Source organism: Rattus norvegicus, chromosome 4, assembly GCF_021556685.1.
Source record: "Rattus norvegicus strain SHRSP/BbbUtx chromosome 4, alternate assembly SHRSP_T2T, whole genome shotgun sequence".
Lineage (NCBI taxonomy): Eukaryota > Metazoa > Chordata > Mammalia > Rodentia > Muridae > Rattus > Rattus norvegicus.
Window position 1 is genome coordinate 144,167,146 of NC_141537.1, and position 26,577 is coordinate 144,193,722.

Genomic DNA, 26,577 nt, shown 5'->3' on the forward strand with positions numbered 1-26,577 from the left:
CGAATTTCATAAAGTCATTGCTTTTGATAGCTGAGTAATATTCCATTGTGTAGATGTACCAGATTTTATGTATCCATTCCTCTGTTGAAGGGCATCTGGCTATTATAAATAAGGCTGCGATTAACATAGTGGAGCACGTGTCTTTTTTATATGTTGGGGCATCTTTTGGGTATATGCCCAAGAGAGGTATAGCTGGATCCTCAGGCAGTTCAATGTCCAATTTTCTGAGGAACCTCCAGACTGATTTCCAGAATGGTTTTACCAGTCTGCAATCCCACCAACAATGGAGGAGTGTTCCTCTTCCTCCACATCCTCGCCAGCATCTGCTGTCACCTGAGTGTTTGATCTTAGCCATTCTCACTGGTGTGAGGTGAAATCTCAGGGTTGTTTTGATTTGCATTTCCCTTATGACTAAAGATGTTGAACATTTCTTTAGGTGTTTCTCAGCCATTCAGCATTCTTCCGCTGTGAATTCTTTGTTTAGCTCTGAACCCCATTTTTAATAGGGTTATTTGTCTCCCTGCGGTCTAACTTCTTGAGTTCTTTGTATATTTTGGATATAAGGCCTCTATCTGTTGTAGGATTGGTAAACATCTTTTCCCAATCTGTTGGTTGCTGTTTTGTCCTAACCACAGTGTCCTTTGCCTTACAGAAGCTTTGCAGTTTTATGAGATCCCATTTGTCGACTCTTGATCTTAGAGCATTGGTGTTTTGTTCAGGAAATTTTTTCCAGTGCCCATGTGTTCCAGATGCTGCCCTAGTTTTTCTTCTATTAGTTTGAGTGTATCTGGTTTGATGTGGAGGTCCTTGATCCACTTGGGCTTAAGCTTTGTACAGGGTGATAAGCATGGATCAATCTGCATTCTTCTACATGTTGACCTTCAGTTGAACCAGCACCATTTGCTGAAAATGCTATCTTTTTTCCATTTGATGGTTTTGGCTCCTTTGTCAAAAATCAAGTGCCCATAGGTGTGTGGGTTCATTTCTGGTTCTTCAATTCTGTTCCATTGGTCTATCTGTCTGTCTCTGTACCAATACCATGCAGTTTTTATCACTATTGCTCTGTAATACTGCTTGAGTTCAGGGACAGTGATTCCCCCTTGAGTCCTTTTGTTGTTGAGGATAGTTTTAGGTATTCTGGTTTTTTTGTTATTCCAGATGAATTTGCAAATTGTTCTGTCTAACTCTTTGAAGAATTGGATTGGTATTTTGATGGGGATTGCATTGAATCTGTAGATCACTTTTGGTAAAATGGCCATTTTTACTATATTAATCCTGTCAATCCATGAGCATGGGAGATCTTTCCATCTTCTGAGGTCTTCTTCAATTTCTTTCTTCAGAGTCTTGACGTTCTTATTGTACAGATCTTTTACTTGCTTGGTTAAAGTCACACCGAGGTACTTTATATTATTTGGGTCTATTATGAAGGGTGTCGTTTCCCTAATTTCTTTCTCGGCTTGTTTCTCTTTTGTGTAGAGGAAGGCTACTGATTTATTTGAGTTAATTTTATACACAGCCACTTTGCTGAAGTTGTTTATCAGCTTTAGTAGTTCTCTGGTGGAACTTTTTGGATCACTTAAATAAACTATCATATCATCTGCAAATAGTGATATTTTGACTTCTTCTTTTCCGATCTGTATCCCCTTGACCTCCTTTTGTTGTCTGATTGCTCTGGCTAGAACTTCAAGAACTATATTGAATAAGTAGGGAGAGAGTTGGCAGCCTTGTCTATTCCCTGATTTTAGTGGGATTGCTTCAAGTTTCTCTCCATTTAGTTTAATGTTAGCAACTGGTTTGCTGTATAGGGCTTTTACTATGTTTAGGTATGGGCCTTGAATTCCTATTCTTTCCAGGACTTTTATCATGAAGGGGTGTTGAATTTTGTCAAATGCTTTCTCAGCATCAAATGAAATGATCATGTGGTTTTGTTCTTTCAGTTTGTTTATATAATGGATCATGTTGATGGTTTTCCATATATTAAACCATCCCTGCATGCCTGGGATGAAGCCTACTTGATCATGGTGGTTGATTGTTTTGATGTGCTCTTGGATTCGGTTTGCCAGAGTTTTATTGAGTATTTTTGCATTGATATTCATAAGGGAAATTGGTCTGAAGTTCTCTTTCTTTGTGGGGTCTTTGTGTGGTTTAGGTATAAGAGTAATTGTGGCTTCATAGAAGGTATTCGGTAGTGATCCATCTGTTTCAATTTTGTGGAATAGTTTGGATAATATTGGTATGAGGTCTTCTATGAAGGTCTGATAGAATTCTGCACTAAACCCATCTGGACCTGGGCTCTTTTTGGTTGGGAGACCTTTAATGACTGCTTCTATTTCCTTAGGAGTTATTGGGTTGTTTAACTGGTTTATCTGTTCCTGATTTAATTTCAGTACCTGGTATCTGTCTAGGAAATTGTCCATTTCCTGCAGATTTTCAAGTTTTGTTGAATATAGGCTTTTATAGTAAGATCTGATGATTTTTTGAATTTTCTCTGAATCTGTAGTTATGTCTCCCTTTTCATTTCTGATTTTGTTAATTTGGACACACTCTCTGTGTCCTCTCGTTAGTCTGGCTAAGGGTTTATCTATCTTGTTGATTTTCTCAAAGAACCATCTTTGATTCTGTTGATTCTTTCTATGGTCCTTTTTGTTTCTACTTGGTTGATTTCAGCTCTGAGTTTGATTATTTCCTGCCTTCTACTCCTCCTGGGTGTATTTGCTTCTTTTTGTTCTAGCGCTTTTAGGTGTGCTGTCAAGCTGCCGACATATGCTCTTTCCTGTTTCTTTCTGCAGGCACTCAGCGCTATGAGTTTTCCTCTTAGCATGGCATTCATTGTGTCCCATAAGTTTGGGTGTGTTGTACCTTCATTTTCATTAAATTCTAAGAAGTCTTTAATTTCTTTCTTTATTTCTTCCTTGACCAGGTTATCGTTGAGTAGAGCATTGTTCAACTTCCACGTAATTTTCAACTAAAAGTCATCTTTATGTTTAGCACACCATTTTAGAATAGTTGAATATGTGGTTCATGGTAACACCTGTGAAGTTAAGGGGCTCATAATCACTAAAAAAATCAATGTTGGGGTGATAGGGAAACCAAACCTCCTACAAAACTTTTGATCCAATATTTATCCTAGCTACAATGGGGTTTGGAACAGAGACTGAAAAAATGTCCAACCAATAAACTAGCTGAACTTGAGACCCATCCCATGAGCAAGCACCCATACCTAGCACTATTAATGATACTTTGTTATGCTTGCAGACAGGAGCATGTTGTCTTCTGAGAGGCTGTATCCAGCTGGTAACTCAGATTTAGAGACCCCAGCCAAACATTAGACTCTTATGGAAGGATTAAAGGTCTCAATGAGGATTGGAATTTTACAGGATGACCAAAAACGTAAACTAACCAGGACCACTGGGGGCTCTCAGAGACTGAACCACCAACCAAAGAGAATACATGGGTACAGGACTCTTCCCATATATGTTGCAAGTGTGCAGCTTGATATTCGTGTGAGTCCTGAACAACTGGAGCATGTCTATCTCTAAAGTTAATTTCTGCCTGTGGGACTTGTTCCCCTAACTCAGCTGTCTTGTCTGACCTTAGAAGAAGCACCTAGTCCTGCGTGAACTTGATGTGCTACTGTCAGGGTATAGCCAGGGACCCTCCTCTCTCTCACAGGAGAGTGGGACAGGGAATTGGGGAGGGACTGTGGAAAGGGGGAACAGCAATCTGGATGTAAAGTGAATACATAAGTTAAAAAAGCCAATGAAAAGGTCAGCTGGGAATTTAACCAGAACTGCTCTAAGCTTTTCAACTTTTCTGCTCTATAATTTAGATTCCCCATTGTCTGCTCCCGTGTTTCTGGTTCCAGCTGTCTTTTGTACTTGACCCATAAAACAGTTTGCCAAGACCATCAGATATTTTTATTCCTAAAGTAGTCTAGGTTTTTTTTTTGGCTCAAATTCTTTCCTTCAATTATTTCAGCCATTTCTTATTCAGACTGTGCAAACTCTGTCCTTCAAAATGCTGAGCCTTAATCCCTTCTTAGTCAGGAGTTTCACCTGTTCTCTGTTTACTTATAAGTGTTCTCTTACCTCCAAGAATTCTACCAGACTACACCAGAACTTTGTGTTCTTTCAACATGAATTGCCTACAGACAATTGTTCTCTGCCTATTTTTCTCTGTTTCTCTGTATTTATGTTTGTCTGTCTCCCTGTGTGTCTCTGTTTCTCTCATATCTCTGTCATTGTCACTCTGTGTATCTCTCTTTTCTCTTTCTCTATCTCTCTCTGTGCCTCTTTTCTGTGCCTCTGTTTCTCTGTTTCTCTGTCTCTGTCTCTGTCTCTCTGTCTCTGTCTGTCTCTGTCTGTCTCTGTCTCTGTCTCTGTCTCTGTCTCTCTCTCTCTCTCTTCTCTCTCTTTCTCTTCATCCCCTCAATCCCACCCTGCCTCTTAGGTCTAAACACTGGTAATGATGTCCAATAACCTAAAACTCTATCAATAGAGGAAAACTCAGTGCATTATGCTTTTTGCATAAGAGAGTACCACATTGTCTAATGAGCTAGTGTGTCTCAGCAGGGAGTCTTTGGAACTCACAGAGTTTGAGGATATGTCCAGTATAGACATCAGGAGCAGAACATTCTGGAATTGGACTGGATTTACTGTTATAAGAACTTCATATGTTGGGGCATAGTGAGTTGAGGCTCCTGAGGGTAATAATTGATCAGTAAGCTATCAGTTTTGGAAAAGACACTATTTCATTTAATTTACAGTCTTACTTTTCAAGAATAAATTTTCTGGTGCAAAGACACATATGTTTGAGTGTAAATGCATGGTAATTTTATAGCTAAAGCTTAACCACAATATTGTTCACATATTTCATAAAAATACAAATTTCTTTCAGTTCATATTTTTTTCTTCTTTCAGAAGAGGTTGTGGGGAAATAACTAACATGTTGTTTCTACTTCAGATGATAGATCTGAGATAATCTTAGTGTCAAGGGAAAGCACAGCTCAACCTTAATTACACCTCAGGGTTGCAGGCTGTGGGAAGCAGAACTTGCCTCATCAGGAGAAGAGGACAGTAAATGCATTGAAACTGGACCCCCTGGGAAACCAGCTTTGCAGAAGGGGAAGAATAGATGTCAGAGCAACTAGAGAGGATTTTAATGAGGGTGATATGACTCTGATTAAATGATAACTTGGTTGTAGACAGAATGCAGCCCAGCGTCAGGTTAACCTATCTATTGCTCTCTACACTTTCCTGCTTCTCTCTAAAGAAGATATGATGTTACTGGTGCTGGCTAGCTTACAGAGTCCTTTCTCTTCATGTTAACTGTGATTTCCCTTTTGGTAATAAGACTAGTGTCTACTTGAAGAGTGGCTTTGAGTCATGTATAAGAATGTAAATGAGAATCATGACATGCCCGGCTCACTTGCTAGCTTGTCAGGAGTCTTCTGTACAAATCCAGAGTTCATCGGTATTAACCTGTACAAGGCATGTCTCTGATTTTAATGTTGTTGAAATGGCTCTAGAGTCATCAAGATATTGTATTTATGTAAAATTTAGATAATAAAACATATGTTCTAATTATATGGAAGCTCTAAATTATTATCAGTGTTTCACTGTAGCAATACAATGAATGAAAACTGATTCTTCTGTGTGAATCTATATAGTTCGAATTTAATTTTTTAAACTAAATGCATTGGTTGAGAAGTTGTAGTTCTCTTTTTCTTATAGGTATTTCACAAACTATTTATTTCTAAGTCATACATATGTATGCATAACCTCCCCAAACGTATGTCTACTAATCAGTGTAGGTCATGGGCATTTCATATTCTTTTTTTTTTATTTTATTTTATTTTATTTTTTTTTTTTATTATCTTGAGTATTTCTTACATACATTTCAAGTGTTATTCCCTTTCCCGGTTTCCGGACAGACATCACCCTCCCCCCTCCCCTTCCTTGTGGGTGTTCCCCTCCCAAACCTCCCCCCATTGCCACCCTCCCCGCATAGTCTAGTGCACTGGGGGTTCAGTCTTAGCAGGACCCAGGGCTTCCCCTTCCACTGGTGCTCTTACTAGGATATTCATTGCTACCTATGGGGACAGAGTCCAGGGTCAGTCCATGTATAGTCTTTAGGTAGTGGCTTAGTCCCTGGAAGCTCTGGTTGCTTGACATTGTTGTACTTTTGGGGTCTCGAGCCCCTTCAAGCTCTTCCAGTTCTTTCTCTGATTCCTTCAACGGGGGACCTATTCTCAGTTCAGTGGTTTGCTGCTGGCATTCGCCTCTGTATTTGCTGTATTCTGGCTGTGTCTCTCAGGAACGATCTACATCCGGCTCCTGTCGGTCTGCACTTCTTTGCTTCATCCATCTTGTCTAATTGGGTGGCTGTATATGTATGGGCCACATGTGGGGCAAGCTCTGAATGGGTGTTCCTTCAGTCTCTGTTTTAATCTTTGCCTCTCCCTTCCCTGCCAAGGGTATTCTTTTTCCTCATTTAAAGAAGGAGTGAAGCATTCACATTTTGATCATCCGTCTTGAGTTTCCTTTGTTCTAGGGATCTAGGGTAATTCAAGCATTTGGGCTAATAGCCACTTATCAATGAGTGCATACCATGTATGTCTTTCTGTGAGTGGGTTAGCTCACTCAGGATGATATTTTCCAGTTCCAACCATTTGCCTTCGAATTTCATAAACTCGTTGTTTTTGATAGCTGAGTAATATTCCATTGTGTAGATGTACCACATTTTCTGTATCCATTCCTCTGTTGAAGGGCATCTGGGTTCTTTCCAGTTTCAGGCTATTATAAATAAGGCTGCGATGAACATAGTGGAGCACGTGTCTCTTTTATATGTTGAGGCATCTTTTGGGTATATGCCCAAGAGAGGTATGGCTGGATCCTCAGGCAGTTCAATGTCCAATTTTCTGAGGAACCTCCAGACTGATTTCCAGAATGGTTTTACCAGTCTGCAATCCCACCAACAATGGAGGAGTGTTCCTCTTTCTCCACATCCTCGCCAGCATCTGCTGTCACCTGAGTTTTTGATCTTAGCCATTCTCACTGGTGTGAGGTGAAATCTCAGGGTTGTTTTGATTTGCATTTCCCTTATGACTAAAGATGTTGAACATTTCTTTAGGTGTTTCTCAGCCATTCGGCATTCCTCAGCTGTGAATTCTTTGTTCAGCTCTGAACCCCATTTTTTAATAGGGTTATTTGTTTCCCTGCGGTCTAACTTCTTGAGTTCTTTGTATATTTTGGATATAAGGCCTCTATCTGTTATAGGATTGGTAAAGATCTTTTCCCAATCTGTTGGTTGTCGTTTTGTCCTAACCACAGTGTCCTTTGCCTTACAGAAGCTTTGCAGTTTTATGAGATCCCATTTGTCGATTCTTGATCTTAGAGCATAAGCCATTGGTGTTTTGTTCAGGAAATTTTTTCCAGTGCCCATGTGTTCCAGATGCTTCCCTAGTTTTTCTTCTATTAGTTTGAGTGTGTCTGGTTTGATGTGGAGGTCCTTGATCCACTTGGACTTAAGCTTTCTACAGGGTGATAAGCATGGATCGATCTGCATTCTTCTACATGTTGCCCTCCAGTTGAACCAGCACCATTTGCTGAAAATGCTATCTTTTTTCCATTGGATGGTTTTGGCTCCTTTGTCAAAAATCAAGTGACCATACGTGTGTGGGTTCACTTCTGGGTCTTCAATTCTATTCCATTGGTCTATCTGTCTGTCTCTGTACCAATACCATGCAGTTTTTATCACTATTGCTCTGTAATACTGCTTGAGTTCAGGGATAGTGATTCCCCCTGAAGTCCTCTTATTGTTGAGGATAGCTTTAGCTATCCTGGGTTTTTTGTTATTCCAGATGAATTTGCAAATTGTTCTGTCTAACTCTTTGAAGAATTGGATTGGTATTTTGATGGGGATTGCATTGAATCTGTAGATTGCTTTTGGTAAAATGGCCATTTTTACTATACTAATCCTGCCAATCCATGAGCATGGGAGATCTTTCCATCTTCTGAGGTCTTCTTCAATTTCTTTCCTCAGTGTCTTGAAGTTCTTATTGTACAGATCTTTTACTTGCTTGGTTAAAGTCACACCGAGGTTCTTTATATTATTTGGGTCTATTATGAAGGGTGTCGTTTCCCTAATTTCTTTCTCGGCTTGTTTCTCTTTTGTATAGAGGAAGGCAACTGATTTATTTGAGTTAATTTTATACCCAGCCACTTTGCTGAAGTTGTTTATCAGCTTTAGTAGTTCTCTGGTGGAACTTTTGGGATCACTTAAATATACTATCATGTCGTCTGCAAATAGTGATATTTTGACCTCTTCTTTTCCGATCTGTATCCCCTTGATCTCCTTTTGTTGTCTGATTGCTCTGGCTAGAACTTTAAGAACTATATTGAATAAGTAGGGAGAGAGTGGGGAGCCTTGTCTAGTCCCTGATTTTAGTGGGATTGCTTCAAGTTTCTCTCCATTTAGTTTAATGTTAGCAACTGGTTTGCTGTATATGGCTTTTACTATGTTTAGGTATGGGCCTTGAATACCTATTCTTTCCAGGACTTTTATCATGAAGGGGTGTTGAATTTTGTCAAATGCTTTCTCAGCATCTAATGAAATGATCATGTGGTTCTGTTCTTTCAGTTTGTTTATATGATGGATCACGTTGATGGTTTTCCTTATATTAGACCATCCCTGCATGCCTGGGATGAAGCCTACTTGATCATGGTGGATGATTGTTTTGATGTGCTCTTGAATTCGGTTTGCCAGAATTTTATTGAGTATTTTTGCGTCGATATTCATAAGGGAAATTGGTCTGAAGTTCTCTTTCTTTGTTGGGTCTTTGTGTGGTTTAGGTATAAGAGTAATTGTGGCTTCATAGAAGGAATTCGGTAGGGCTCCATCTGTTTCAATTTTGTGGAATAGTTTGGATAATATTGGTATAAGGTCTTCTATGAAGGTTTGATAGAATTCTGCACTAAACCCGTCTGGACCTGGGCTCTTTTTGGTTGGGAGACCTTTAATGACTGCTTCTATTTCCTTAGGAGTTATGGGGTTGTTTAACTGGTTTATCTGTTCCTGATTTAACTTCGATACCTGGTATCTGTCTAGGAAATTGTCCATTTCCTGAAGATTTTCAAGTTTTGTTGAATATAGGTTTTTATAGTAAGATCTGATGATTTTTTGAATTTTCTCTGAATCTGTAGTTATGTCTCCCTTTTCATTTCTGATTTTGTTAATTTGGATACACTCTCTGTGTCCTCTCGTTAGTCTGGCTAAGGGTTTATCTATCTTGTTGATTTTCTCAAAGAACCAACTTTTGGTTCTGTTGATTCTTTCTATGGTCCTTTTTGTTTCTACTTGGTTGATTTCAGCTCTGAGTTTGATTATTTCCTGCCTTCTACTCCTCCTGGGTATATTTGCTTCTTTTTGTTCTAGAGCTTTTAGGTGTGCTGTCAAGCTGCTGACATATGCTCTTTCCTGTTTCTTTCTGCAGGCACTCAGCGCTATGAGTTTTCCTCTTAGCACAGCTTTCATTGTGTCCCATAAGTTTGGGTATGTTGTACCTTCATTTTCATTAAATTCTAAAAAGTTTTTAATTTCTTTCTTTATTTCTTCCTTGACCAGGTTATCATTGAGTAGAGCATTGTTCAATTTCCACGTATATGTGGGCATTCTTCCCTTATTGTTATTGAAGACCAGTTTTAGGCCGTGGTGGTCCGATAGCACGCATGGGATTATTTCTATCTTTCTGTACCTGTTGAGGCCCGTTTTTTGACCAATTATATGGTCAATTTTGGAGAAAGTACCATGAGGAGCTGAGAAGAAGGTATATCCTTTTGCTTTAGGATAGAATGTTCTATAAATATCCGTTAAGTCCATTTGGCTCATGACTTCTCTTAGTCTGTCTACATCTCTGTTTAATTTCTGTTTCCATGATCTGTCCATTGATGAGAGTGGGGTGTTGAAATCTCCCACTATTATTGTGTGAGGTGCAATGTGTGTTTTGAGCTTTAGTAAGGTTTCTTTTACATATGTAGGTGCCCTTGTATTTGGGGCATAGATATTTAGGATTGAGAGTTCATCTTGGTGGATTTTTCCTTTGATGAATATGAAGTGTCCTTCCTTATCTTTTTTGATGACTTTTAGTTGAAAATTGATTTTATTTGATATTAGAATGGCTACTCCAGCTTGCTTCTTCTGACCATTTGCTTGGAAAATTGTTTTCCAGCCTTTCACTCTGAGGTAATGTCTGTCTTTGTCTCTGAGGTGTGTTTCCTGTAGGCAGCAGAATGCAGGGTCCTCGTTGCGTATCCAGTTTGTTAATCTATGTCTTTTTATTGGGGAGTTGAGGCCATTGATATTGAGAGATATTAAGGAATAGTGATTATTGCTTCCCGTTATATTCATATTTGGAAGTGAGGTTATGTTTGTGTGCTTTCATTCTCTTTGTTTTGTTGCCAAGATGATTAGTTTCTTGCTTCTAGGGTATAGCTTGCCTCCTTATGTTGGGCTTTACCCTTTATTATCCTTTGTAGTGCTGGACTTGTAGAAAGATATTGTGTAAATTTGGTTTTGTCATGGAATATCTTGGTTTCTCCATTTATGTTAATTGAGAGTTTTGCAGGATACAGTAACCTGGGCTGGCATTTGTGTTCTCTTAGGGTCTGTATGACATCTGTCCAGGATCTTCTGGCCTTCATAGTTTCTGGCGAAAAGTCTGGTGTGATTCTGATAGGTCTGCCTTTATATGCTACTTGACCTTTTTCCCTTACTGCTTTTAATATTCTTTCTTTATTTTGTGCGTTTGGTGTTTTGACAATTATGTGATGGGAGGTGTTTCTTTTCTGGTCCAATCTATTTGGAGTTCTGTAGGCTTCTTGTATGCCTATGGGTATCTCTTTTTTTAGGTTAGGGAAGTTTTCTTCTATGATTTTGTTGAAGATATTTACTGGTCCTTTGAGCTGGGAGTCTTCACTCTCTTCTATACCTATTATCCTTAGGTTTGATCTTCTCATTGAGTCCTGGATTTCCTGTATGTTTTGGACCAGTAGCTTTTTCCGTTTTACATTATCTTTGACAGTTGAGTCAATGATTTCTATGGAATCTTCTGCTCCCGAGATTCTCTCTTCCATCTCTTGAATTCTGTTGGTGAAGCTTGTATCTACAGCTCCTTGTCTTTTCTTTTGATTTTCTATGTCCAGGGTTGTTTCCATGTGTTCTTTCTTGATTGCTTCTATTTCCATTTTTAATTCCTTCCACTGTTTGATTGTGTTTTCCTGGAATTCTTTCAGGGATTTTTGCGATTCCTCTCTGTAGGCTTCTACTTGTTCTCTAAGGGAGTTCTTTATGTCTTTCTTGAAATCCTCCAGCATCATGATCAAATATGATTTTGAAACTAGGTCTTGCTTTTCTGGTGTGTTTGGATATTCCGTGTTTGCTTTGGTGGGAGAATTGGGCTCCGATGATGCCATGTAGTCTTGGTTTCTGTTGCTTGGGTTCCTGCGCTGGCATTTCATATTCTTAATGTGTTCTTAAAGTTGAGGACATAATCTAATAAACAGAAATGGTGTTTTCTATCTTTGACAACTGAATTCCAAATAATATAAGTACTTATTTACATTTTAGTACTTTTTAAATAATTTAGATTTATATTATAAAATGTGAGTTTTGGATGTGTTAGGAAACAAACCCAGATTTTAGTATATTTTTCAGCACCTAATTCAGTTGTTAATGAATCAATACTGAATTAGAAGTGAGTTGGATTAGAAAGACAAGATGGAAAGTAGAAAATGAAGAAAGAATAAAGGAAGTGAGGGAAGAAGGGAGAGACAAGGGAGGGGAAGAAAGGAAGGAGAACAGAAAAATATAACTTATTAGTGTCATTAGGAAACATGAAAATTTAAAGTCTAATAGATGGAAATACTGGTACTTATGACTCTGAAGCAGGAGAATTGGACTAAGAGTCCAGTCTAGTTTAGAGAGTAAGCTTTATGTCAGTCTAGTGCAGGAAACTAAATGACCAACAAGAAGAGTCAGTGTTTTGACTTACAGTATATATTTTTTAAAAGAGCAGTAATTGGGAATCTGGACTTAAAGTGGACTATTGCTTTCAAGTATTCCAAATTTATATTGTATATTTTATAACCCAAATAAAACTTTATATATTCTAAGACATAATTTGTCACTAATTTAATCATAGATAGTATACTTATAAATTATGTTTATCCTAGCACACAACTGTTTTCTAATATGAAATTTCAATGAAGAAACTCTGTTCTGTCAGAAGATTTTTTTCAGGCTATTGTACTTATATGGAGAAAAGGGGTTGATACTCACCCTATCATTTAAAGACATGGGTCCACAGAAGGCTATGAAAGCAGAAAATCCTATAGATCCTTCTTCTGGGCTGAGCTACATGATCTCACAAACTCTACTGCCAATTACATTATTCACCAGGGAACTTTTCAAAAACATTCCTATTAGATAACAAACACCAAGGATCCTGTTTACCTGTATTGATGGGCTGGCTCAATAATAGGACACTTAAAGCCCTCTGTGGGAGTCTGGCATGCAGAGTCTGGCTTATTTTTACAAACTCAGAACCACTATTTAAAGGATATTAAGGAACATTATGTGATGTAGCTATTTAATATTTAGTTGAAAATAATCAAACATAAGGAAATATTTAGCATGTTTACTAAGGGATTATCATGTGTCAGTGCTAAAGGTTCTTCCTGTTCTGTCTTAATATCCTCCTCAAATAACAATGAAAAGCTGTACCACTCTTGGGCATCCAAAGGATGATCAAACATATAACAAGGACACATGCTCTACTATGTTCATAGCGGCCTTATTTATTATAATGTCCAGAAGCTGGAAAGAACCCAGATGTCCTTCATGCCCAACAGAGAAATGGAGATGGAAAGTGTAGTACATTTACAAAATGGAGTACTACTCAGTTACTAAAAACAATGTCTTCATGAAACTCTTAGGCAAAGGATGGAACTAGAAAATATCATCCCAAGTGAGGTAACCCAGTCACAAAAGAACACACATGGTATGTACTCATGGATAAATGGATATTAGCCCAAAAGTTCAGAATATGCAAGATACAATTCACAGACAATATGAAACTCAAGAAGAAGGAAGACTAAAAAGTAGATGTGTCAGTCCTTCTTAGATGGGGGAACAAAATACTCACAGGAGGTAGAGGATGGGAGGGGCTTGGGAGGAGTAGAGAAAAGGGAAGGGGAAAAGGGAGACAGGATCAGGTATGGGAGGAAATGGTGATGATATATAGAGGGTCAGGAATATGAACAGAGGTGTGTAGCAATGGGAGCTGGAGAACTGAGGGTAGCTACCAGCAAGTCCCAGATGCCAGGAAAGCAAGAGGTTCCCAGGACATGGCAGGAATGAAATTAGCTGAAGTTCCCAACAAAGGGGAGGAAGAACCTGTAGAGACCATATCTACATACCGGCTGGGGTATGGGGCCACCCATTCCTCTCCAAATTTTTAACCCAGAATTGCTCCCGTATAAAGGAAATACAAGGACAAAGAATGGAGCAGAGACTGAATGAAAGGTCATCCAGAGACTGCCCCACCTTGGGATCAATGTCATATGCAGCCACCAAACCCAGTCACTATTGCTAATGCCAAGAAATGCTTGCTGACAGGAGCCTCATATGGATGTCTCCTGAGAGGCTCTGCCAGAGCCTTACTGATACAGATGAGGATGTTTGCAGCTAAACATTGGACTGAGCACCATGACCCCAATGGAGGAGATAGAGAAAGGACTGAAGGAACTGGAGGGGTTTGCAACCCTATAGGAAGAACGACAATATCAATCAACCAAACACCCTACAGCTTCCATGGACTAAACAACCAACCAAAGTGTACACATGGAGGGACGCATGGAACCAGCCACATTTGTAGCAGAGGACAACATTGTCAGGCATCAAGAGGAGGAGAAGCCCTTGGTCCCTAGTGTAGGGGAATGCCAGGGCAGTGAGGTGGGAGTATGTGTTTGGGAGGGGGAGCATATAATCAGAGGGAGATGGGAGAGGGAGGAACTGGAAAAGGGGATAACATTTGGAATGTAAATACATAAAATATCCAATATAAAAAAAAAACAATGATGAGACTCAGAGCTGGTCATTACACGAAGCCACCCAATGAATCAATGATGTTGCTTGACTCCTTATCAAAGAATATTTATTCCACCTTAAATTCAGAGCACAAAATATTAAGTGTCCTTACCCCATGCTACCACTACACACATTATTAAAAGACATTTACTATGGAACAGAAGTGCTGACAGAAACAGTATTCTAAGCTTTCTGAAAAGACATGAGCTTGTTTCTCCTGAGTAACCCTATGCTTAAGCAAAGTTCTATTACCCATCAGCTAATACCCAAAAGACACATTGCAATGTGTGCATCTAACTAGAGTACTGCTTTAGAAGGTGACCATAATAAATAGTCAGCGTTGACTACTTGGCAGCTAATATTAATCAGTGCCTTCCACAATGTTTCCTAAGAGACTATGTTACGAGTTTCTGAGGTACTTAGATTTCAGGCATGGGGGAGGGGGGTGATCAATATTACAAAAAGACGACACCACCAATATGTCTTTGTCTTAATACAACAGCTGAGCAGCTGTGCATTATATCTTGCCTGATGATCTGGAAAACAATGTCACTTCTGGAGAAGTGAAAACAGACAATACCTTTCTTCGCATCTGTGTCTGTTTTAATCCCTCCAGTCCTTTGCCTTCCATATCTTCTCTTTTTCTCCTCCTGATGATTTTTCTTAAAAGTTTTACCTTTGCTTCAGTTGCATCTTAACCTCTTTTAGCCATCTGTGCCCAAGGTATTTGTAGGAGGGAGTGGTTTTCTTCTGTCAGCCAAAAGGATCTGTAAACCTGAACCCAAGTTTATTCTTCATTTTGAGTGCTCTATTATAACCTCTGACCACTATTATGAGGTTGGGACAAAATTGATTTTTTTCTTTTAATGGCTTGTGATTCAGGACAGAAGAAAATAAAGGATTTTCCCCAGTCTTTTCTGTTTCTGTCTTTGTGTAATATTAGAATGAGATCGGTGATTCACACAAGAACTTGAAGAGTAGGTGTGATAAATCTTCAGAGAAAATCCCCGGTTATGAGGCAAAAGCCTGGGATTTCTGCTTGAGATACAAGGTATGATTGTTTCACTATAGGTCAGATGGGCCAGGCTCACTAACCTCAGAGAGGACTGATCTATTGGATGATGATGCTGACTGTCCTTGTTTTGGATGAGAAAGGAGAGTCTGCAATGCCAACCAATCATATGCTGTTATTTCTGACCAGCTGTGTTTAAACATGAAGTTTGCCAGAAAAACACAGTTATATCTTTGTTTATGTGTCAGTACTTTTTACCAGATGAATGCATTTGTGACTTTGGAAAACATTTGAATAACACAGAAAAAACTGATTGAATATCATGGTCATGAAAACCAAGAAAGGGTTCCAGTTCTGGAGAATCAATAGTTCTATGAAATTCATTGCTGGTAGAAATCAATGGGAACATCTCTGGTACTATCTGAAGACCTAAGCCAGAGGAGGTTCCTGGACTTCTATGGGTGACCCTAGATGAGACTTCTACAAACAAGGGATATGGAGACTAAAGACTACTTCTCATGGTCACGCAGGACTTCCAGTGGAGGGAGTAGGACATCAACCTAACCATAAAACCTTCAACCCAAAATTTGTCCTGCCTACAATGTGGTCTGGGATAAAGAGGTTGGAGTGGGGTGTCAGGGGCCAGCTCTGATTAGGTCAAGCACTGAGGTGGGACACAACTTCTGGTAAATGCCAAAGTCTGATAACATCTGGACCTCTAATTCTCTCTTACTATTTTGGGGGCCAGAAACTGATGGCTTGTAACCGTTTAATTTTTTTCTATTCCTGGGCCAAAAATTGATGACTTCTAGCAATTTAACTCTCTCTTGCTATTCTGGGGCTAAAAGTTGATAATATTTGGCAGCTTCACAGAGAAATGGAGAGAGAGAGAGAGAGAGAGAGAGAGAGAGAGAGAGAGAGAGAAAGAGAGTCAGGTGACACGCGCGACGCGCGCACACACACACACACACACACACACACACACACACACACACACACTGGTCAGACCTGACCACCTGTTTTATCAATCTCACAAGTACAGATATTTATTACATTTATTACATATACACATACATATCAAATACACACACACACACACACACACACACACACACACACACACATGATGGATGGACAAGAGCCCCAAAAGTCACATTTTTTTTTCTCTCAGCCATTTTATACCTTCTTAGACAAAAGTTTTGTATAAAATTACCTCATAGATAAAATGTTACACAAAAGGAGAGTTAGAGAAGACTGTCAATAGTAAGTTCAAAGCAGTATTTTATAAGCTCATTATAAGTTCAAAGCAAAAGTATCACATGGCCTTATTTTAACATAGTGCATACCTATGGCTTTATCCTTGGACTTGACCTGGAATGAATGTTTTCCTGTGATTATAAATCTGTTCCAAGATGATTTCTCTTCTTATTGAAATTTATGGAAACTCAATGTATTCTTTATTATTCAGTCTTGATTCTATTCTTAATTCTAACTTTATTATATCTTTCTGGCAAAAACATTAAAACCATTTTCTTAAACTTTCTTCCTAAATTATTTTAATCAAATCAGGAATTCTAAAAGTCATTAATTCACCTAAAGAGCATTAACTCATAAAAGTTCATCTTCATGTTGATCTGCAGGGAGTTTGTCCAATCAAGTGGGCTGATGCCCAGGAATCATAAGGCTATGTAATAGTGTCAGGAAAGACTTATTAGCAGCAAGAAGCAATCCTGGGATGAAGTTTCTGGGGTTATGCCTCTCCACAATGCATCCCTCTTAGCCATGCAGAATGGTGGGCCATCTGCCAGATCTCACTTGCTTACAATAGCTTTTCCTAGATGGCCTCTATCAATGGACTGTCTCTCACTTTGTTGCCTGCCATTGGATCCCTTGACCCTAACTGGACTGCCTTGTTGTGCCTCAGTGGGAGATGATGCATTTAGTCCTGCTGATATTGGACATCCCAGGGTGGGTGGTACTCACGGGTGCTTCCCCTTCTCTGAGGAGAGACTGAAGGAGTAATGGAGGAAGGATTTGTAAGGATGGGACTGGGAGAAGAGGAGGGAGGGGGATTGTGTGATGGGGCTATAAAGTGAATAAATAAATTAATGGGAAAAAAGAAATTTGCTGCTAGATAAAACCTCACTTATTTTTAGAAGTACCGATGAGAGACCATGAGGGAATAACCTAGAAGTATAAACAGGTGAGGCTGTAGGCCTCATCAAGACACTTAGCTCCTCCAAATGCCTGCTGTCGGAGTTGAGGGCACTATTGTCTCTTAGCTTTAAAAGATTATTTTATAAAGGACTGTTTTATTCATTGATAACTATACTATTCACCATGGAATAAATGTGTCCCTGAAAATCTCTGTGCCATGTTAGTAGGACTGTTAAAAGACATAAAAAATTAGCCTAGCTAGAACAAGAAAGACCTCTGTGTGAACAAAAGATCAATCGCAGTAGTTGTCCAACTCTGGGCTACCTCTTTGCCATTGAGTTCCAAGTTTAAGGACATCCAAGTCTTTTGTGTAAATTGTTATGTTGGATTATAACTTCTGCACATCCTCTTTTATACTTGAAGTAATCTTTTGATTGTTTATAATATCTAAAACAGTGTAATGCCATATAAGTTTTTCTTTCCTCTTTCCTTTTTGGTTTTTAAATGCTTGAAACATTTATTTAATTTTATAAACTTTGTTATAAAACACTTTTAAATAAATAAATAAAGCATTGCACAAGAATATTATCCAGATCCAAAGTCAATGCAGCACAAGAAACTCCTTGCAGTTAGAATTACCATTCAAACTGGAAGTTGTGAAGCTTCACATTATACTGTATGTTTCCAGTATAGACTGTATTTAATAATCTTATCTGCCACCTAAACCCAAACAATCATGACCAAGTTCGAACTAGAGAAATAATTATCTTTATTTCTACTATTATAACTTGTGTGCACTGCCTAAACTCATCCCTTATATTTAGTTTTCTTGTTTTCTTATGTTGTATTCAAATTGCTATCACATATTACTTCTATTTTATATACAATATACATATTACTTAGAAAATTACAAAACAATTTTCAGTAAACAAGCATAGTTCCCAAGTATTATTCATCTGTGATCTGTGCATGCCATGGACCTGCAAATCTCAGACACATGAAACCCCTTGTCTTCCCAGAAAGCTCTTGGCCTCTAGGAGATAGATGTTCAGCTTCTGTGCCATTTCTCCTTGAGGTTCTGTTCATTGTTGGTGGGAAAAAACTGTCTCAGGAAATAGGGAGCTCTGGTTTTATTTTAATTGTGCCTTTAGTTTTTCTAGTACACCTGTGTCCATTATTCTGTGGGCCCTCTGCACAATTACAGGAACAGAGAGATGTGACAAAGATTCTTTCCAAAGCTTTTCTCCTTCACAGAGTGAATTTAAATTGTAATTTCTGTAGGTGGAAATTTGAAAGACAAGAGTATACTGACACTAGAACTACCTCCCATTCAATCACTCCACCTTTCCAAAACTGTTGGCAGAGAAATCCAAGAAAACCTAGCGAACACATGTTCACAGAGGAAACTCTTCACTATACATAAACGGTTTCAGGTAACTTGGGGCCTAAAATTATACTTCTTAGAAATTCAATAAAGACATAATGTTCTTCCAATATGCTCTTCCTAATTTTTCTCCAATATAATAAAATATGAATAATTTTAAAGACTGCTTGAAGCTTTTCAGGTTTAGGTTTTTCTTCCCTCTAAGCAACAGAAATATATTGGATTAGACTCCTTATTGATTTGTAGTGTAATCAATTTATTAATATGCAACCAGTATTTCAGGACATAGGTGTGCTGTTAGAATTGGTGGTTTGAACATGCAGTTTTAGGTAAATGAAAGTCATGGTTTCAACTCCCCTTGAATCAGGCTTTACAAAGATTACAAAAGTCATAATATTGTTGTTCTAATTGTTTCCTAAAATCCTAATCAGAGAACCAGAGAGCAGAGAAAATAGCATTTTTCACGAAGTATGGTGTCCTTCCTTCTCCTCCTCCTCCTCCTCCTCCTCCTCCTCCTCCTCCTCCTCCTCCTCCTCCTCCTCCTCCTCCTCCTCCTCCTCCTCCTCCTCCTCCTTCTTCTTCTTCTTCTTCTTCTTCTTCTTCTTCTTCTTCTTCTTCTTCTGTTGCTGCTGCTGCTTCTTCTTCTTTTTCTTCTTCTTCTCTCTCTCTCTTTATATATATTATATTTTTTTTTCTCGAGACAGTTTTTCAAGCAGTTTTCTCTTGCTATTCTTTTTTTTTTTCTGGAGCTGAGGACCGAACCCAGGGCCTTGTGCTTGCTAGGCAAGCGCTCTACCACTGAGCTAAATCCCCAACCCCTTGCTCGAGACCCCATATGTACAACAATGCCAAGCAACCAGAGCTTCCAGGGACTAAGCCCCTACCCAAAGACTATACATGGACTGACCCTGGACTCTGACCTCATAGGTAGCAATGCATATCCTAGTAAGAGCACCAGTGGAAGGGGAAGCCCTGGGTCCTGCTAAGACTGAACCCCCAGTGAACTAGACTATTGGGGGAGGGCGGCAATGGGGGGAGGGTTGGGAGGGGAACACCCATAAGGAAGGGGAGGGGGGAGGGGGATGTTTGCCCGGATACCGGGAAAGGGAATAACACTCGAAATGTATATAAGAAATACTCAAGTTAATAAAAAAAAATTCATTGGGCAGCTCATCTCATGCAGATCGTTAGCTTAGTCTTTTATTTCACATATAAATCCAGTAATTTAATCCAGGTTTCCTTTTGATTACCCTATGAATCAGCATCCCATGACGCCATCTTCTTAATTCTTAGGAACCCATTTTCTTTTAGCATTGTTAAATTCAGTGATCTGCCTGCCTCAGTTAAGCACAAAAAATAAACTAGCTGGATGGGACCCTGTCCTGAAATTACCATTTCTACTACACCTGGGACTAACCTTGCTTTGTCCCAAGCTGACTCTGAACTCAGGAATTTGTGTGCCTTTGTAATCATAAATTAAAAAAAAAATGTAGCTGGGTGAAATCTCCTGTAATCAGACTCCCTAAGTCTCTATCTCCTTCCTTTGTATTGTTCTAACAAGTTGGCTCACAGCATAGCTTCTTTTTACTCCTTTAGATTCATGAACTAATTCAAACTGCTTGTTATTTTTGAGAAATTACATCATTTTGAACCCATGTTTTTAGAGTTTTTTTTTTCCACTGCTCTAAGTGCAGTCATGAAGGTCCCAGCATTTATTTACCTTTACACTGTGACATTAGCCACACCTTTGCCTCCCAGGCTTCTGTGGTCTCTGATTATCATGGAGTCATTAACATTAACAGAGAGGAAATTCCTTGAAAGAGGAACATAGAATATGTATGTTAGACAATCAAGCCATAAACTCCCACAGCAGCCATTGACAGTCACACTTGTGGAGGTCAACCCTGCGCTGGCCCTGTCCCAGGGGCAGGAACCATGTCATTCTGTCCCTATCCATGCTGTGCCTGACTGGCAATATGCAATTTTTTTTTGCATTAGGTAAAACTAATCATTGAAACACAGTTCAAAATTGCTAAAGTGAACAGTGGTATTCACTGGCTTATGCCACTTAAGAGATTCTGAGGGATGGACTGTATATGTGGCTGTTCATAGGAGCTCAGAGGGTGGATTCAGACACCGGACCCATCTTTCTTTGCTCATCTCCAAAAAGATTTTGTAGTGAGGGAACCCAGGCCACCAAGTTTGACTCTCTCTTTTATCTTGACACACCGAAGGGCAAGACATTCTTATTCTCTTTATTTACAGGGATTGCAGATTTAATTTGCCAATTAGATTGGAATGTGGGGTAATTGTGCTGATCTGGGTTGAACTGTTTATTTCTGTAACCAGAGGACAAAGCAGAGACAGCCTGGCTCACCATCACTAAGAAGGGAAGGAACAATAATTGATGTAGGCAAAACACAGTCTAGCTGAGCACAGCAGGGGTGATTCAGGATCAGGGCTTCTTATTGTTGCTGTCTTTGATATTGCATCAGCGTATTAAAATCACAATGACTGCTTTAATAACTACTACACTCAGAGTTCTTAATAAAAGAATGGAAACGTTCAGGTCTTAGCTAATTTATACATTTGGACTTTTCATATGACCTGTTATTAGTTAAGTATATGATTGTGAAGTTAAACATCCCCTATTTCATCAGGTCTCTTCTGTCCCAATTGGGTTGAAGGTCAATACATTGACTTTGTGACCTCTAGGCTTTTCCTCTTGCAACCCTAGAGCAGATTTGTATAAATAATTTCTATAAAGTAGGCTGTCAAACAAGGCATGTTATGGCCAAGTTGGTGGAGAAACATGATAGTAACAAGGCTTTACCAGTACCCACATTTCTGAAATCTGTACTGTTTGGTATAAGTACTGCAAAACTAAGAAATGTGTCCTACAACTCAGTATTTCTTATTTTGTCTGTTTGTCTGTCTGTCTGTCTGTCTGTCACTGTCTCTGTCTCAGTCTCTGTCTCTCTGTCTCAGTTTCTGTCTCTCTGTCTCTGTCTCTCTCTTTGTGTGTGTGTGTGTGTGTGTGTGTGTGTGTGTGTGTGTCTTTTCAGATGACAAAGCCTGAGGGTGAAGAGACTTTCCTTCAGTCTTTACTCATTCTCATTCATTTAACAATTGTGTATTGAGCATAATCCAAGATGACAAATGTCAGCATAGTGCCATGGTGCCAATTGGTAATTTCTACTCAGACTTACTCTACTAAGTCATAGATCTTTAAGGTGCCTGTGTGGATAACCTAACACTTAGATCTAGACCTCTATCCCTCTTTTCTCAATCACACTGCTGTGAAGAAGGATTAAATTGAAGACAATTACTTGCTAATGGAAATCCCTATATTCCCTGGAGAGGCTAGCAGGTCCCTCTCTCAATCTCCCAGAGGGACAATCTCTACCATAATCTCTTTAAGGCATTAGTCTCAGTTGAATTCTGTGTGTTTCTTTCCTTGAGTAACTAATAAAAAAGTGGTGGTGTTCAGCTCTTGATTCTCCGAGTGCCAGATGGAGAACATATTAAGTGATACATTAAGAAGAAACTAGGAGGGAAACAGGGCAGCAACAAGTCTCTGGCGCTGGCAGCAGCTAGCCCAGCTAGCTTGCCACCTTTATTCCAATAAAAAGAGCATATGATGTAAAGGTATTTTTTGAAATATTGTCAAAATGAAATGTAAAAAGGATTCCCTAATTTTAATGTTGCTCTCCTATTAGATTCTGAATACGAAAATTATTTAATACAATGTGCCTGGTACCATGCCTTTGTTTTCCATTCCTTAGGTAATTTATCCCCATAAGAATTCTATGCACTGAATGTAATGTGTACTTCCTGAGTTAGTACTATCTTGAAACAAGGAAAACATGTGCTTTAGGGAGCTGTTCAATTTGCCCCAAATCTCCTTGAGTAAGCATGTGCTAGAGCTAAGGACGAGGACAGGCTCCTGGTACAGGAGACAGATCTCACAAGCCACCCCTCAGTTTGCTCTTCTTTGATGAAGTGGTGTGTGGTATGTCTGTGTGTACTCATGCAGGTTTTGTCCTATGGAATGCTATTAAAGCTTTTGTCTTGTAATATGTTAAAATATCTGTCATTAAAAAAGGTGATAAAGTCAGAATATTAAATCTCTTATATAACATAAAATTATGTAAGTTTATGGGCTCAGGCAGAGATTTCTGAGGTCCTCTTGTCCAAGTTTCATTTATAAGAAAGCTGGCAATTTCATAAAGCTATTCAATCTTGTCATTTGTTTTAAAATGATTTAGCGGGGACCTGTGATAAATCATGTAAATGTAAATTGTGGCCATGACAGAAACACAGAGATGATTCTGTCTGATGGCTCATCTTAAAAAAATATCTATGAGCGATCAAATTATACAAGCTCAGAAACAAAGAGCAGAATGGTGATGGATAGCCATCCTGCCCCACCTCCCAGGGAGAGGGAGATGAAGAGACAGTGCTCCATGTCTGAAAAACAACATAGTACACATTGTATATAAAGTGCTGTTCCCACTTTATAATGGTACTGGGTAATCTCTTCATAAGTGCTACATTTTACAAACAAAACAAATGAAAGCATCAAAAAAAAAAAAACACAAGTTTTGGAAGGGGATGGGTATGTTTTGTAACTTGATTGTGGTGTTGGTACCCAAGATTGAAGAAAAAGCTGTGTACTCTGCCTGAGTTCAGGATGTACTCATTAATTGAGGGGTTATATGTTAGCTACACTTCATAAAAGTTTTCCTGTCCCACTACTGTGCAGATAGCATGTGTGGGATTTTTCTTCTCTGACCGCATATCAATCATTTCTTCCTTCTAATTCTCAGTCTCTATTCAGAGCTTTTCTGTCTTAGTTTCTGTGTGTAACTCTGCCTCAGTCTCTTCTTCACATCTCTTCTTTCCTTTCATTTTCCTACCTTTACCTCATTTCCTGTTGCATAATTATTATATTTCAGTGGAGAAACTTGAATAGCAAAGAGCTGACTAATCACTGTAAATTAATCGATCTTAATTTCCCAACTAAATGTAAATGAAATGCTATGTATTGATTTTGACTGTTTTTAGTATGTGTAACCACTGGTTATAATTTAAATGGGCTATCATAAACTACTTGGGTTTTTTTGTGCTATAAAATATATAAGAAATTTTCTTGAGACTCAAAGAGTTGAACATTGGATCAAAGGAGGAATAAGTCACCAGTTGAGTACTTTCCAAACCTGTAAATGATAGCTTTATGGCTAAACATCTGCTTCATCTCTGGTTTCCCTTTGTGATTTTTTTCTTTGAGATGGCAGAGATGGGAACAGGACAGACTGATAATGTTATATTATTTACTCCACCTAGCCTCTTTTCTGATACCTTAAAATCCCCCAGAATTCTATGTCCTAATTTTGTTTTGATTCATAAATTATTTCTACCCTGAAAAAGCAGATCAACCAGTCAGCTTGGAAAGTGGGTGTCTGGAAAACCTTGAGGTAGAACATCAGCTTCATTATTGCCTACATATGATGTCATCCCTTGGTGGGAGAAGGTGTATATGTAATTTGTGGATCATTGGAAGTTACTGGCCATGCTGCAAAGAGTTAATGCTAACACTGGGCTCATGTTGGATATGGAGTGAGTTTACTTTGCCTCTGCCAGTGATTTTTCAAAGATCATATCTATGTTTATGGCATTTAAAAGAGTAGCATATTCTAAGGAACTGATAGGAGTTTCTACAACAGGGTGGTTCTAGAATTTTAGAAATTTAAGTGGTCACTGAAGTTGTTAAAGATTAGCAAAAAATCAGATGAAAGAAAGAGGATGTACCAGGTGCCTCTAGCAGGTAGTTGGAAGCCATGATTGTTTAGAAAAAAAGGGAAATTTTTTAGAGTCTACACTCAACTGAACCACTTAAAAATGTGATTTACACATAATAATGATAAGTACTATTGAACTTTTACACACACACAGACACACAGACACAGACACAGACACAGACAGACAGACAGACAGACAGACAGACACACACACACACACACACACACACACACACACACACACACACACACACACAGACCATATACCCTCTGACCTGGATTCAGAAAAACAGAGTAGCCTATCAGCCGCCTCATGTTGATACTTGGCTTTGAAGAGATACCTTTTCTATGTAGGATGTAAATTATTTATCACAATAATGAAGCTTTTCATCACTGTGACAAAGACCTGAGTAAGACTGAATAAAAAATATTTTGGTTCAGGTTTCAGAATTTTACTTCCATAATGTCCTGCCTCAGTGATTATGCAGAGCATCGTGATGAAGAATACACGTCAGAGCAAAGCTGCTCACCTCATCGAAACCAAAGAATAAGATGAGATGAGGAGGGGAAGAGAAGGAATTAAGAGCAAGATCTTATACCTGCAAATGTACGTCATAGAACCCCAGTTTCTTTGGCAACACACTGTCTCCCTATGGCTGTTTCAGCTATGAACTTATCAATGGACAGTAGCACATTTAAGATACAACTACCTCTCCACACTGACACCAGTTGGAAGCCATCCCTTCAATACAGGAACATTTTAGATACACCATTTCTAAATCATAACTATGTATAAATCCCTATATTCCATTATATACCCAGACATGTAAACCATAAAATTTATGTACTTTCCTGAAAGATCTCTTGTTCTATTATATATTTAATGTGATTTTAATAGTTTTGTCTGCTTTTTAAGAACATGTTTTCATCTGTTCACAATTTGGATAGCCTTTAAAGACAATTTGGATACCGTCAGTTTCTCTGGTATTATAATATCCAATCTACAATAGTAGCCTTTTAAGTTACTTTTTTTTTTAAATCAGAGAGAATGATCCAGTAGGAGACATTATCATTATGGAAAAGCATCCTTGTTTCATGAGAAGACAGATGGTACAATGTCTCATGCTGAGTCCAAAGAAACTCTTAATAAATAAGTACAAATAACTTTTTTCTTGTTACCCTATGTCATGCCCATTTTTCTTCAATTACCATGGCAACCCACATCCTATCACAAATATCTGATTTTTATCAAAAGAGACAGAGGTGAATTCTGGTAATTGCCATTTTATATTATTTTTGAAGGTTGGTAAAGACATAGCCACAATTCTTGGCACTATTTTAATACCTTGTTATTATTGCAATACCATAAATTCTACCAAAGGATTATAGGCAGAGGGAAGGTTTTATGAGATGTCTGATTGTATGTGTGCATTGTTTTTCTTTGCTTGGAGATTTTGTTTAAATCACAGAGACATTGTTGTTTCTTTGCACCCTGCTCTCATCTTGGCTGTCTGACAGATCAGAATCCCAAGGGGTATAGTTTAAAAATTTTACTTTTGAACACTTCCAGAAAGCAGGCAAATAATAAGTAGTTGAATTTCTGAGAAAGAAATGCTTTGCTCAAGGACAAAACCAACCTTCTAAGGACCTATACATAAACTTCTTGTTCACTAGACTACATTTCATGGTTCCAATTGTCTGCATGTATAAACCAGTGTTGCAAATATGTTCAGGACATGCAGTAGTCTGTGAGGCCTTGTCTTTGTCACTGTACAGTAGGAATAATTCAATTCAGTGAAAGTAGCCAATTCATTAAGATTTTGGCTAATAACAAAATCAGTTGGCTAATAGAATATGATGGCTGGCATTTACCACTAAATTTTGTATTCTCAAAGTCTAACTTGGTGTCCTTCTAAAAGCACAGTAACCTACGTGAAGGAGAGATAACTTTGAAAGTAGAAGAGTTATTAAAACATAAAGTTCCAGGTCATTAGTCTCTGATGTGCATGCCAGAGAGTAGGAGAGCCAGTTTTTCTGAGCTTAATTTCTCTTCCCAAGGAAGACCAAAATAATGTCCT